General features: G+C 39.0%; 42 non-coding genes across 42 annotated transcripts; all 42 read right to left on the reverse strand.

The window, feature by feature from the left end:
• Positions 1 to 34: 34 nt before the first annotated feature.
• trnat-agu (transfer RNA threonine (anticodon AGU)) lies at positions 35 to 108 on the reverse strand. Its single transcript has one exon. It is a non-coding gene; the product is annotated as a tRNA-Thr (tRNA).
• Positions 109 to 196: 88 nt separating this feature from the next.
• trnat-agu (transfer RNA threonine (anticodon AGU)) lies at positions 197 to 270 on the reverse strand. The gene has a single exon. It is a non-coding gene; the product is annotated as a tRNA-Thr (tRNA).
• Positions 271 to 358: 88 nt separating this feature from the next.
• On the reverse strand, positions 359 to 432 carry trnat-agu (transfer RNA threonine (anticodon AGU)). Its single transcript has one exon. It is a non-coding gene; the product is annotated as a tRNA-Thr (tRNA).
• An 88-nt stretch (positions 433 to 520) lies between these two features.
• On the reverse strand, positions 521 to 594 carry trnat-ugu (transfer RNA threonine (anticodon UGU)). Its single transcript has one exon. It is a non-coding gene; the product is annotated as a tRNA-Thr (tRNA).
• A 233-nt stretch (positions 595 to 827) lies between these two features.
• On the reverse strand, positions 828 to 901 carry trnat-agu (transfer RNA threonine (anticodon AGU)). The gene has a single exon. It is a non-coding gene; the product is annotated as a tRNA-Thr (tRNA).
• An 88-nt stretch (positions 902 to 989) lies between these two features.
• trnat-agu (transfer RNA threonine (anticodon AGU)) lies at positions 990 to 1063 on the reverse strand. Its single transcript has one exon. It is a non-coding gene; the product is annotated as a tRNA-Thr (tRNA).
• Positions 1064 to 1151: 88 nt separating this feature from the next.
• trnat-agu (transfer RNA threonine (anticodon AGU)) lies at positions 1152 to 1225 on the reverse strand. Its single transcript has one exon. It is a non-coding gene; the product is annotated as a tRNA-Thr (tRNA).
• Positions 1226 to 1313: 88 nt separating this feature from the next.
• On the reverse strand, positions 1314 to 1387 carry trnat-agu (transfer RNA threonine (anticodon AGU)). Its single transcript has one exon. It is a non-coding gene; the product is annotated as a tRNA-Thr (tRNA).
• A 250-nt stretch (positions 1388 to 1637) lies between these two features.
• trnat-ugu (transfer RNA threonine (anticodon UGU)) lies at positions 1638 to 1711 on the reverse strand. Its single transcript has one exon. It is a non-coding gene; the product is annotated as a tRNA-Thr (tRNA).
• A 233-nt stretch (positions 1712 to 1944) lies between these two features.
• trnat-cgu (transfer RNA threonine (anticodon CGU)) lies at positions 1945 to 2018 on the reverse strand. The gene has a single exon. It is a non-coding gene; the product is annotated as a tRNA-Thr (tRNA).
• A 131-nt stretch (positions 2019 to 2149) lies between these two features.
• On the reverse strand, positions 2150 to 2223 carry trnat-agu (transfer RNA threonine (anticodon AGU)). The gene has a single exon. It is a non-coding gene; the product is annotated as a tRNA-Thr (tRNA).
• An 88-nt stretch (positions 2224 to 2311) lies between these two features.
• Positions 2312 to 2385, reverse strand: trnat-agu (transfer RNA threonine (anticodon AGU)). The gene has a single exon. It is a non-coding gene; the product is annotated as a tRNA-Thr (tRNA).
• An 88-nt stretch (positions 2386 to 2473) lies between these two features.
• On the reverse strand, positions 2474 to 2547 carry trnat-agu (transfer RNA threonine (anticodon AGU)). The gene has a single exon. It is a non-coding gene; the product is annotated as a tRNA-Thr (tRNA).
• An 88-nt stretch (positions 2548 to 2635) lies between these two features.
• Positions 2636 to 2709, reverse strand: trnat-ugu (transfer RNA threonine (anticodon UGU)). The gene has a single exon. It is a non-coding gene; the product is annotated as a tRNA-Thr (tRNA).
• A 250-nt stretch (positions 2710 to 2959) lies between these two features.
• Positions 2960 to 3033, reverse strand: trnat-agu (transfer RNA threonine (anticodon AGU)). Its single transcript has one exon. It is a non-coding gene; the product is annotated as a tRNA-Thr (tRNA).
• An 88-nt stretch (positions 3034 to 3121) lies between these two features.
• On the reverse strand, positions 3122 to 3195 carry trnat-ugu (transfer RNA threonine (anticodon UGU)). The gene has a single exon. It is a non-coding gene; the product is annotated as a tRNA-Thr (tRNA).
• Positions 3196 to 3445: 250 nt separating this feature from the next.
• Positions 3446 to 3519, reverse strand: trnat-ugu (transfer RNA threonine (anticodon UGU)). Its single transcript has one exon. It is a non-coding gene; the product is annotated as a tRNA-Thr (tRNA).
• Positions 3520 to 3769: 250 nt separating this feature from the next.
• On the reverse strand, positions 3770 to 3843 carry trnat-ugu (transfer RNA threonine (anticodon UGU)). Its single transcript has one exon. It is a non-coding gene; the product is annotated as a tRNA-Thr (tRNA).
• Positions 3844 to 4076: 233 nt separating this feature from the next.
• On the reverse strand, positions 4077 to 4150 carry trnat-cgu (transfer RNA threonine (anticodon CGU)). The gene has a single exon. It is a non-coding gene; the product is annotated as a tRNA-Thr (tRNA).
• A 131-nt stretch (positions 4151 to 4281) lies between these two features.
• On the reverse strand, positions 4282 to 4355 carry trnat-agu (transfer RNA threonine (anticodon AGU)). Its single transcript has one exon. It is a non-coding gene; the product is annotated as a tRNA-Thr (tRNA).
• Positions 4356 to 4605: 250 nt separating this feature from the next.
• Positions 4606 to 4679, reverse strand: trnat-ugu (transfer RNA threonine (anticodon UGU)). The gene has a single exon. It is a non-coding gene; the product is annotated as a tRNA-Thr (tRNA).
• An 88-nt stretch (positions 4680 to 4767) lies between these two features.
• trnat-agu (transfer RNA threonine (anticodon AGU)) lies at positions 4768 to 4841 on the reverse strand. Its single transcript has one exon. It is a non-coding gene; the product is annotated as a tRNA-Thr (tRNA).
• A 250-nt stretch (positions 4842 to 5091) lies between these two features.
• On the reverse strand, positions 5092 to 5165 carry trnat-ugu (transfer RNA threonine (anticodon UGU)). The gene has a single exon. It is a non-coding gene; the product is annotated as a tRNA-Thr (tRNA).
• Positions 5166 to 5398: 233 nt separating this feature from the next.
• trnat-agu (transfer RNA threonine (anticodon AGU)) lies at positions 5399 to 5472 on the reverse strand. Its single transcript has one exon. It is a non-coding gene; the product is annotated as a tRNA-Thr (tRNA).
• Positions 5473 to 5560: 88 nt separating this feature from the next.
• Positions 5561 to 5634, reverse strand: trnat-agu (transfer RNA threonine (anticodon AGU)). Its single transcript has one exon. It is a non-coding gene; the product is annotated as a tRNA-Thr (tRNA).
• An 88-nt stretch (positions 5635 to 5722) lies between these two features.
• Positions 5723 to 5796, reverse strand: trnat-agu (transfer RNA threonine (anticodon AGU)). Its single transcript has one exon. It is a non-coding gene; the product is annotated as a tRNA-Thr (tRNA).
• An 88-nt stretch (positions 5797 to 5884) lies between these two features.
• On the reverse strand, positions 5885 to 5958 carry trnat-agu (transfer RNA threonine (anticodon AGU)). The gene has a single exon. It is a non-coding gene; the product is annotated as a tRNA-Thr (tRNA).
• An 88-nt stretch (positions 5959 to 6046) lies between these two features.
• trnat-ugu (transfer RNA threonine (anticodon UGU)) lies at positions 6047 to 6120 on the reverse strand. Its single transcript has one exon. It is a non-coding gene; the product is annotated as a tRNA-Thr (tRNA).
• Positions 6121 to 6370: 250 nt separating this feature from the next.
• On the reverse strand, positions 6371 to 6444 carry trnat-ugu (transfer RNA threonine (anticodon UGU)). Its single transcript has one exon. It is a non-coding gene; the product is annotated as a tRNA-Thr (tRNA).
• Positions 6445 to 6677: 233 nt separating this feature from the next.
• trnat-cgu (transfer RNA threonine (anticodon CGU)) lies at positions 6678 to 6751 on the reverse strand. Its single transcript has one exon. It is a non-coding gene; the product is annotated as a tRNA-Thr (tRNA).
• Positions 6752 to 6882: 131 nt separating this feature from the next.
• trnat-agu (transfer RNA threonine (anticodon AGU)) lies at positions 6883 to 6956 on the reverse strand. The gene has a single exon. It is a non-coding gene; the product is annotated as a tRNA-Thr (tRNA).
• Positions 6957 to 7044: 88 nt separating this feature from the next.
• Positions 7045 to 7118, reverse strand: trnat-agu (transfer RNA threonine (anticodon AGU)). The gene has a single exon. It is a non-coding gene; the product is annotated as a tRNA-Thr (tRNA).
• Positions 7119 to 7206: 88 nt separating this feature from the next.
• Positions 7207 to 7280, reverse strand: trnat-ugu (transfer RNA threonine (anticodon UGU)). The gene has a single exon. It is a non-coding gene; the product is annotated as a tRNA-Thr (tRNA).
• Positions 7281 to 7513: 233 nt separating this feature from the next.
• Positions 7514 to 7587, reverse strand: trnat-cgu (transfer RNA threonine (anticodon CGU)). The gene has a single exon. It is a non-coding gene; the product is annotated as a tRNA-Thr (tRNA).
• A 131-nt stretch (positions 7588 to 7718) lies between these two features.
• Positions 7719 to 7792, reverse strand: trnat-agu (transfer RNA threonine (anticodon AGU)). Its single transcript has one exon. It is a non-coding gene; the product is annotated as a tRNA-Thr (tRNA).
• Positions 7793 to 7880: 88 nt separating this feature from the next.
• Positions 7881 to 7954, reverse strand: trnat-agu (transfer RNA threonine (anticodon AGU)). Its single transcript has one exon. It is a non-coding gene; the product is annotated as a tRNA-Thr (tRNA).
• A 250-nt stretch (positions 7955 to 8204) lies between these two features.
• On the reverse strand, positions 8205 to 8278 carry trnat-ugu (transfer RNA threonine (anticodon UGU)). Its single transcript has one exon. It is a non-coding gene; the product is annotated as a tRNA-Thr (tRNA).
• A 233-nt stretch (positions 8279 to 8511) lies between these two features.
• Positions 8512 to 8585, reverse strand: trnat-agu (transfer RNA threonine (anticodon AGU)). The gene has a single exon. It is a non-coding gene; the product is annotated as a tRNA-Thr (tRNA).
• Positions 8586 to 8673: 88 nt separating this feature from the next.
• trnat-agu (transfer RNA threonine (anticodon AGU)) lies at positions 8674 to 8747 on the reverse strand. Its single transcript has one exon. It is a non-coding gene; the product is annotated as a tRNA-Thr (tRNA).
• Positions 8748 to 8835: 88 nt separating this feature from the next.
• On the reverse strand, positions 8836 to 8909 carry trnat-agu (transfer RNA threonine (anticodon AGU)). The gene has a single exon. It is a non-coding gene; the product is annotated as a tRNA-Thr (tRNA).
• An 88-nt stretch (positions 8910 to 8997) lies between these two features.
• trnat-agu (transfer RNA threonine (anticodon AGU)) lies at positions 8998 to 9071 on the reverse strand. The gene has a single exon. It is a non-coding gene; the product is annotated as a tRNA-Thr (tRNA).
• Positions 9072 to 9321: 250 nt separating this feature from the next.
• Positions 9322 to 9395, reverse strand: trnat-ugu (transfer RNA threonine (anticodon UGU)). Its single transcript has one exon. It is a non-coding gene; the product is annotated as a tRNA-Thr (tRNA).
• Positions 9396 to 9472: the final 77 nt, after the last annotated feature.

Consider the following 9472-nt stretch of genomic DNA (forward strand, 5'->3'; position numbering starts at 1 on the left):
TAATTATGAAAATGAAGTCAAAACACTGGGTAAAAGGCACTGCTGGGATTTGAACCCAGGATCTCCTGTTTACTAGACAGGCACTTTGACCAACTAATCCACAGAGCCTCTACTTGAAGCGTTTAAACCAAAAACCAGTTGAACTTCTTTTCAAAAAAGTTTTAATTATGAAAATGAAGTCAAAACACTGGGTAAAAGGCACTGCTGGGATTTGAACCCAGGATCTCCTGTTTACTAGACAGGCACTTTGACCAACTAAGCCACAGCGCCTCTACTTGAAGCACCTAAACCAAAAACGAATTGAATACCTTTTCAAAAAAGTTTTAATCAGAAAAATGAAGACAAGACACATTTTTAAAGGCACTGCTGGGATTTGAACCCAGGATCTCCTGTTTACTAGACAGGCACTTTGACCACCTAAACCACAGCGCCTCTACTCGAAGCGCTTAAACCAAAAACGAGTTGAACTTCTTTTCAAAAAAGTTTTAATTATGAAAATGAAGTCAAAACACTGGGTTAAAGGCACTGCTGGGATTTGAACCCAGGATCTCCTGTTTACAAGACAGGCACTTTGACCAGCTAAGCCACAGCGCCACTATTTTAAGTTTTTCCTGAAAATGATTAAATTTAATTCATTTATACCATGTTGGAAATCTAAAAATGCTGTTAAACTTTTAAAGATGGGGTCGAGAATTAAACAGGATCTTTTGAGACAGTCAGTCAAGCATCAAACCACATTTCCTTTGTTAGTACCCTCGTCCCTATGAAACTGGAATCTCGTTTGTAAACAAGGCATTATGGACACTAAATGAATATTATAGGGACGAAGGCCCTGCTGGGATTTGAACCCAGGGTCTCCTGTTTACTAGACAGGCACTTTGACCAACTAAGCCACAGAGCCTCTACTTGAAGCGTTTAAACCAAAAACGAGTTGAACTTCTTTTCAAAAAAGTTTTAATTATGAAAATGAAGTCAAAACACTGGGTTAAAGGCACTGCTGGGATTTGAACCCAGGATCTCCTGTTTACTAGACAGGCACTTTGACCAAGTAAGCCACAGCGCCTCTGCTTGAAGGGTTTAAACCAAAAACGAGTTGAACTTCTTTTCAAAAAAGATTTAATTATGAAAATGAAGTCAAAACACTGGGTTAAAGGCACTGCTGGGATTTGAACCCAGGATCTCCTGTTTACTAGACAGGCACTTTGACCAACTAAGCCACAGCGCCTCTGCTTGAAGTGTTTAAACCAAAAAAAAGTTGAACTTCTTTTCAAAAAAGTTTTAATTAGAAAAATGAAGACAAGAAACATTTTTAAAGGCACTGCTGGGATTTGAACCCAGGATCTCCTGTTTACTAGACAGGCACTTTGACCAACTAAGCCACAGCGCCTCTGCTTGAAGCGTTTAAACCAAAAACGAGTTGAACTTCTTTTCAAAAAAGATTTAATTATGAAAATGAAGTCAAAACACTGGGTTAAAGGCACTGCTGGGATTTGAACCTAGGAATTCCTGTTTACTAGACAGGCACTTTGACCATCTAAGCCACAGCGCCTCTACTTGAAGCTGTTAAACCCAAAACGAGTTGAACTTCTTTTCAAAAAAGTTTTAATTATGAAAATGAAGTGAAAACACCGGGTTAAAGGCACTGCTGGGATTTGAACCCAGGATCTCCTGTTTACAAGACAGGCACTTTGACCAGCTAAGCCACAGCGCCACTGTTTTAAGTTTTTCCTGAAAACGATTAAATTTAATTCATTTTTACCATGTTGGAAATCTAAAAATGCTGTTAAACTTTTAAAGATGGGGTCGAGAAATAAACAGGATCTTTTGAGACAGTCAGTCTAGCATCAAACCACATTGCCTTTGTTAGTAGACTCGTCCCTATGAAACTGGAATCTCGTTTGTAAACAAGGCATTATGAACACCAAATGAATATTATAGCGACGAAGGCCCTGCTGGGATTTGAACCCAGGGTCTCCTGTTTACGAAACAGGCGCTTTAACCAACTAAGCCACAGAGCCCTTGGACATGCATTTTATTCCTAAAGATCTTGAGTTTAGCTGTATTTCACCAGGTTTTAATGCACAAAAGTAAAATGTAATATCTCAGCAAGTTGGAATAATAAAAAAAAGGAAGTCAAAACAGAGGTTAAAGGCACTGCTGGGATTTGAACCCAGGATCTCCTGTTTACTAGACAGGCACTTTGACCAACTAATCCACAGAGCCTCTACTTGAAGCGTTTAAACCAAAAACCAGTTGAACTTCTTTTCAAAAAAGTTTTAATTATGAAAATGAAGTCAAAACACTGGGTTAAAGGCACTGCTGGGATTTGAACCCAGGATCTCCTGTTTACTAGACAGGCACTTTGACCAACTAAGCCACAGCGCCTCTGCTTGAAGCGTTTACACCAAAAACGAGTTGAACTTCTTTTCAAAAAAGATTTAATTATGAAAATGAAGTCAAAACACTGGGTTAAAGGCACTGCTGGGATTTGAACCCAGGATCTCCTGTTTACTAGACAGGCACTTTGACCAACTAATCCACAGAGCCTCTACTTGAAGCGTTTAAACCAAAAACCAGTTGAACTTCTTTTCAAAAAAGTTTTAATTATGAAAATGAAGTGAAAACACTGGGTTAAAGACACTGCTGGGATTTGAACCCAGGATCTCCTGTTCACAAGGCAGGCACTTTGACCAGCTAAGCCACAGCGCCTCTACTTGAAGCACCTAAACAAATAACGAATTGAATACCTTTTCAAAAAAGTTTTAATCAGAAAAATGAAGACAAGACACATTTTTAAAGGCACTGCTGGGATTAGAACCCTGGATCTCCTGTTTACTAGACAGGCACTTTGACCATCTAAGCCACAGCGCCTCTACTTGAAGCGCTTAAACCCAAAACCAGTTGAACTTCTTTTCAAAAAAGTTTTAATTATGAAAATGAAGTCAAAACACTGGGTTAAAGGCACTGCTGGGATTTGAACCCAGGATCTCCTGTTTACTAGACAGGCACTTTGACCAACTAATCCACAGAGCCTCTACTTGAAGCGTTTAAACCAAAAACCAGTTGAACTTCTTTTCAAAAAAGTTTTAATTATGAAAATGAAGTCCAAAAACTGGGTTAAAGGCACTGCTGGGATTTGAACCCAGGATCTCCTGTTCACAAGGCAGGCACTTTGACCAGCTAAGCCACAGCGCCTCTACTTGAAGCACCTAAACAAATAACGAATTGAATACCTTTTCAAAAAAGTTTTAATCAGAAAAATGAAGACAAGACACATTTTTAAAGGCACTGCTGGGATTAGAACCCTGGATCTCCTGTTTACTAGACAGGCACTTTGACCATCTAAGCCACAGCGCCTCTACTTGAAGCTGTTAAACCCAAAACGAGTTGAACTTCTTTTCAAAAAAGTTTTAATTATGAAAATGAAGTGAAAACACTGGGTTAAAGGCACTGCTGGGATTTGAACCCAGGATCTCCTGTTTACAAGACAGGCACTTTGACCAGCTAAGCCACAGCGCCTCTGCTTGAAGTGTTTAAACCAAAAACAAGTTGAACTTCTTTTCAAAAAAGTTTTAATCAGAAAAAAGAAGACAAGAAACATTTTTAAAGGCACTGCTGGGATTTGAACCTAGGAATTCCTGTTTACTAGACAGGCACTTTGACCATCTAAGCCACAGCGCCTCTACTTGAAGCTGTTAAACCCAAAACGAGTTGAACTTCTTTTCAAAAAAGTTTTAATTATGAAAATGAAGTGAAAACACCGGGTTAAAGGCACTGCTGGGATTTGAACCCAGGATCTCCTGTTTACAAGACAGGCACTTTGACCAGCTAAGCCACAGCGCCACTGTTTTAAGTTTTTCCTGAAAACGATTAAATTTAATTCATTTTTACCATGTTGGAAATCTATAAATGCTGTTAAACTTTTAAAGATGGGGTCGAGAATTAAACAGGATCTTTTGAGACAGTCAGTCTAGCATCAAACCACATTGCCTTTGTTAGTAGACTCGTCCCTATGAAACTGGAATCTCGTTTGTAAACAAGGCATTATGAACACCAAATGAATATTATAGCGACGAAGGCCCTGCTGGGATTTGAACCCAGGGTCTCCTGTTTACGAAACAGGCGCTTTAACCAACTAAGCCACAGAGCCCTTGGACATGCATTTTATTCCTAAAGATCTTGAGTTTAGCTGTATTTCACCAGGTTTTAATGCACAAAAGTAAAATGTAATATCTCAGCAAGTTGGAATAATAAAAAAAAGGAAGTCAAAACAGAGGTTAAAGGCACTGCTGGGATTTGAACCCAGGATCTCCTGTTTACTAGACAGGCACTTTGACCAACTAATCCACAGAGCCTCTACTTGAAGCGTTTAAACCAAAAACGAGTTGAACTTCTTTTCAAAAAAGTTTTAATTATGAAAATGAAGTCCAAACACTGGGTTAAAGGCACTGCTGGGATTTGAACCTAGGAATTCCTGTTTACTAGACAGGCACTTTGACCATCTAAGCCACAGCGCCTCTACTTGAAGCTGTTAAACCCAAAACGAGTTTAACTTCTTTTCAAAAAAGTTTTAATTATGAAAATGAAGTGAAAACACTGGGTTAAAGGCACTGCTGGGATTTGAACCCAGGATCTCCTGTTTACAAGACAGGCACTTTGACCAACTAAGCCACAGCGCCTCTGCTTGAAGTGTTTAAACCAAAAACAAGTTGAACTTCTTTTCAAAAAAGTTTTAATCAGAAAAATGAAGACAAGAAACATTTTTAAAGGCACTGCTGGGATTTGAACCCAGGATCTCCTGTTTACTAGACAGGCACTTTGACCAACTAAGCCACAGCGCCTCTGCTTGAAGCGTTTAAACCAAAAACGAGTTGAACTTCTTTTCAAAAAAGATTTAATTATGAAAATGAAGTCAAAACACTGGGTTAAAGGCACTGCTGGGATTTGAACCTAGGAATTCCTGTTTACTAGACAGGCACTTTGACCATCTAAGCCACAGCGCCTCTACTTGAAGCTGTTAAACCCAAAACGAGTTGAACTTCTTTTCAAAAAAGTTTTAATTATGAAAATGAAGTGAAAACACCGGGTTAAAGGCACTGCTGGGATTTGAACCCAGGATCTCCTGTTTACAAGACAGGCACTTTGACCAGCTAAGCCACAGCGCCACTGTTTTAAGTTTTTCCTGAAAACGATTAAATTTAATTCATTTTTACCATGTTGGAAATCTAAAAATGCTGTTAAACTTTTAAAGATGGGGTCGAGAATTAAACAGGATCTTTTGAGACAGTCAGTCTAGCATCAAACCACATTTCCTTTGTTAGTACCCTCGTCCCTATGAAACTGGAATCTCGTTTGTAAACAAGGCATTATGGACACTAAATGAATATTATAGGGACGAAGGCCCTGCTGGGATTTGAACCCAGGGTCTCCTGTTTACTAGACAGGCACTTTGACCAACTAAGCCACAGAGCCTCTACTTGAAGCGTTTAAACCAAAAACGAGTTGAACTTCTTTTCAAAAAAGTTTTAATTATGAAAATGAAGTCAAAACACTGGGTTAAAGGCACTGCTGGGATTTGAACCCAGGATCTCCTGTTTACTAGACAGGCACTTTGACCAACTAAGCCACAGCGCCTCTGCTTGAAGGGTTTAAACCAAAAACGAGTTGAACTTCTTTTCAAAAAAGATTTAATTATGAAAATGAAGTCAAAACACTGGGTTAAAGGCACTGCTGGGATTTGAACCCAGGATCTCCTGTTTACTAGACAGGCACTTTGACCAACTAAGCCACAGCGCCTCTGCTTGAAGTGTTTAAACCAAAAAAAAGTTGAACTTCTTTTCAAAAAAGTTTTAATTAGAAAAATGAAGACAAGAAACATTTTTAAAGGCACTGCTGGGATTTGAACCCAGGATCTCCTGTTTACTAGACAGGCACTTTGACCAACTAAGCCACAGCGCCTCTGCTTGAAGCGTTTAAACCAAAAACGAGTTGAACTTCTTTTCAAAAAAGTTTTAATTATGAAAATGAAGTGAAAACACCGGGTAAAAGGCACTGCTGGGATTTGAACCCAGGATCTCCTGTTTACAAGACAGGCACTTTGACCAGCTAAGCCACAGCGCCTCTACTTGAAGCGTTTAAACCAAAAACGAGTTGAACTTCTTTTCAAAAAAGTTTTAATTATGAAAATGAAGTCCAAAAACTGGGTTAAAGGCACTGCTGGGATTTGAACCTAGGAATTCCTGTATACTAGACAGGCACTTTGACCATCTAAGCCACAGCGCCTCTACTTGAAGCTGTTAAACCCAAAACGAGTTGAACTTCTTTTCAAAAAAGTTTTAATTATGAAAATGAAGTGAAAACACCGGGTTAAAGGCACTGCTGGGATTTGAACCCAGGATCTCCTGTTTACAAGACAGGCACTTTGACCAGCTAAGCCACAGCGCCACTGTTTTAAGTTTTTCCTGAAAACGATTAAATTTAATTCATTTTTACCATGTTGGAAATCTAAAAATGCTGTTAAACTTTTAAAGATGGGGTCGAGAATTAAACAGGATCTTTTGAGACAGTCAGTCTAGCATCAAACCACATTGCCTTTGTTAGTAGACTCGTCCCTATGAAACTGGAATCTCGTTTGTAAACAAGGCATTATGAACACCAAATGAATATTATAGCGACGAAGGCCCTGCTGGGATTTGAACCCAGGGTCTCCTGTTTACGAAACAGGCGCTTTAACCAACTAAGCCACAGAGCCCTTGGACATGCATTTTATTCCTAAAGATCTTGAGTTTAGCTGTATTTCACCAGGTTTTAATGCACAAAAGTAAAATGTAATATCTCAGCAAGTTGGAATAATAAAAAAAAGGAAGTCAAAACAGAGGTTAAAGGCACTGCTGGGATTTGAACCCAGGATCTCCTGTTTACTAGACAGGCACTTTGACCAACTAATCCACAGAGCCTCTACTTGAAGCGTTTAAACCAAAAACCAGTTGAACTTCTTTTCAAAAAAGTTTTAATTATGAAAATGAAGTCAAAACACTGGGTTAAAGGCACTGCTGGGATTTGAACCCAGGATCTCCTGTTTACTAGACAGGCACTTTGACCAACTAAGCCACAGCGCCTCTGCTTGAAGCGTTTACACCAAAAACGAGTTGAACTTCTTTTCAAAAAAGATTTAATTATGAAAATGAAGTCAAAACACTGGGTTAAAGGCACTGCTGGGATTTGAACCCAGGATCTCCTGTTTACAAGACAGGCACTTTGACCAGCTAAGCCACAGCGCCACTGTTTTAAGTTTTTCCTGAAAACGATTAAATTTAATTCATTTTTACCATGTTGGAAATCTAAAAATGCTGTTAAACTTTTAAAGATGGGGTCGAGAATTAAACAGGATCTTTTGAGACAGTCAGTCTAGCATCAAACCACATTGCCTTTGTTAGTAGATTCGTCCCTATGAAACTGGAATCTCGTTTGTAAACAAGGCATTATGAACACCAAATGAATATTATAGCGACGAAGGCCCTGCTGGGATTTGAACCCAGGGTCTCCTGTTTACGAAACAGGCGCTTTAACCAACTAAGCCACAGAGCCCTTGGACATGCATTTTATTCCTAAAGATCTTGAGTTTAGCTGTATTTCACCAGGTTTTAATGCACAAAAGTAAAATGTAATATCTCAGCAAGTTGGAATAATAAAAAAAAGGAAGTCAAAACAGAGGTTAAAGGCACTGCTGGGATTTGAACCCAGGATCTCCTGTTTACTAGACAGGCACTTTGACCAACTAATCCACAGAGCCTCTACTTGAAGCGTTTAAACCAAAAACCAGTTGAACTTCTTTTCAAAAAAGTTTTAATTATGAAAATGAAGTCAAAACACTGGGTAAAAGGCACTGCTGGGATTTGAACCCAGGATCTCCTGTTTACTAGACAGGCACTTTGACCAACTAATCCACAGAGCCTCTACTTGAAGCGTTTAAACCAAAAACCAGTTGAACTTCTTTTCAAAAAAGTTTTAATTATGAAAATGAAGTGAAAACACTGGGTTAAAGGCACTGCTGGGATTTGAACCTAGGAATTCCTGTTTACTAGACAGGCACTTTGACCATCTAAGCCACAGCGCCTCTACTTGAAGCTGTTAAACCCAAAACGAGTTGAACTTCTTTTCAAAAAAGTTTTAATTATGAAAATGAAGTGAAAACACCGGGTTAAAGGCACTGCTGGGATTTGAACCCAGGATCTCCTGTTTACAAGACAGGCACTTTGACCAGCTAAGCCACAGCGCCACTGTTTTAAGTTTTTCCTGAAAACGATTAAATTTAATTCATTTTTACCATGTTGGAAATCTAAAAATGCTGTTAAACTTTTAAAGATGGGGTCGAGAATTAAACAGGATCTTTTGAGACAGTCAGTCTAGCATCAAACCACATTGCCTTTGTTAGTACCCTCGTCCCTATGAAACTGGAATCTCGTTTGTAAACAAGGCATTATGGACACTAAATGAATATTATAGGGACGAAGGCCCTGCTGGGATTTGAACCCAGGGTCTCCTGTTTACTAGACAGGCACTTTGACCAACTAAGCCACAGAGCCTCTACTTGAAGCGTTTAAACCAAAAACGAGTTGAACTTCTTTTCAAAAAAGTTTTAATTATGAAAATGAAGTCAAAACACTGGGTTAAAGGCACTGCTGGGATTTGAACCCAGGATCTCCTGTTTACTAGACAGGCACTTTGACCAACTAAGCCACTGCGCCTCTGCTTGAAGGGTTTAAACCAAAAACGAGTTGAACTTCTTTTCAAAAAAGATTTAATTATGAAAATGAAGTCAAAACACTGGGTTAAAGGCACTGCTGGGATTTGAACCCAGGATCTCCTGTTTACTAGACAGGCACTTTGACCAACTAAGCCACAGCGCCTCTGCTTGAAGTGTTTAAACCAAAAAAAAGTTGAACTTCTTTTCAAAAAAGTTTTAATTAGAAAAATGAAGACAAGAAACATTTTTAAAGGCACTGCTGGGATTTGAACCCAGGATCTCCTGTTTACTAGACAGGCACTTTGACCAACTAAGCCACAGCGCCTCTGCTTGAAGCGTTTAAACCAAAAACGAGTTGAACTTCTTTTCAAAAAAGATTTAATTATGAAAATGAAGTCTAAACAATGGGTTAAAGGCACTGCTGGGATTTGAACCTAGGAATTCCTGTTTACTAGACAGGCACTTTGACCATCTAAGCCACAGCGCCTCTACTTGAAGCTGTTAAACCCAAAACGAGTTGAACTTCTTTTCAAAAAAGTTTTAATTATGAAAATGAAGTGAAAACACCGGGTAAAAGGCACTGCTGGGATTTGAACCCAGGATCTCCTGTTTACAAGACAGGCACTTTGACCAGCTAAGCCACAGCGCCTCTACTTGAAGCGTTTAAACCAAAAACGAGTTGAACTTCTTTTCAAAAAAGTTTTAATTATGAAAATGAAGTCCAAA

The sequence above is a fragment of the Gasterosteus aculeatus genome, chromosome 6, assembly GCF_964276395.1.
Source record: "Gasterosteus aculeatus chromosome 6, fGasAcu3.hap1.1, whole genome shotgun sequence".
In the NCBI taxonomy this organism is placed as follows: Eukaryota; Metazoa; Chordata; class Actinopteri; order Perciformes; family Gasterosteidae; genus Gasterosteus; species Gasterosteus aculeatus.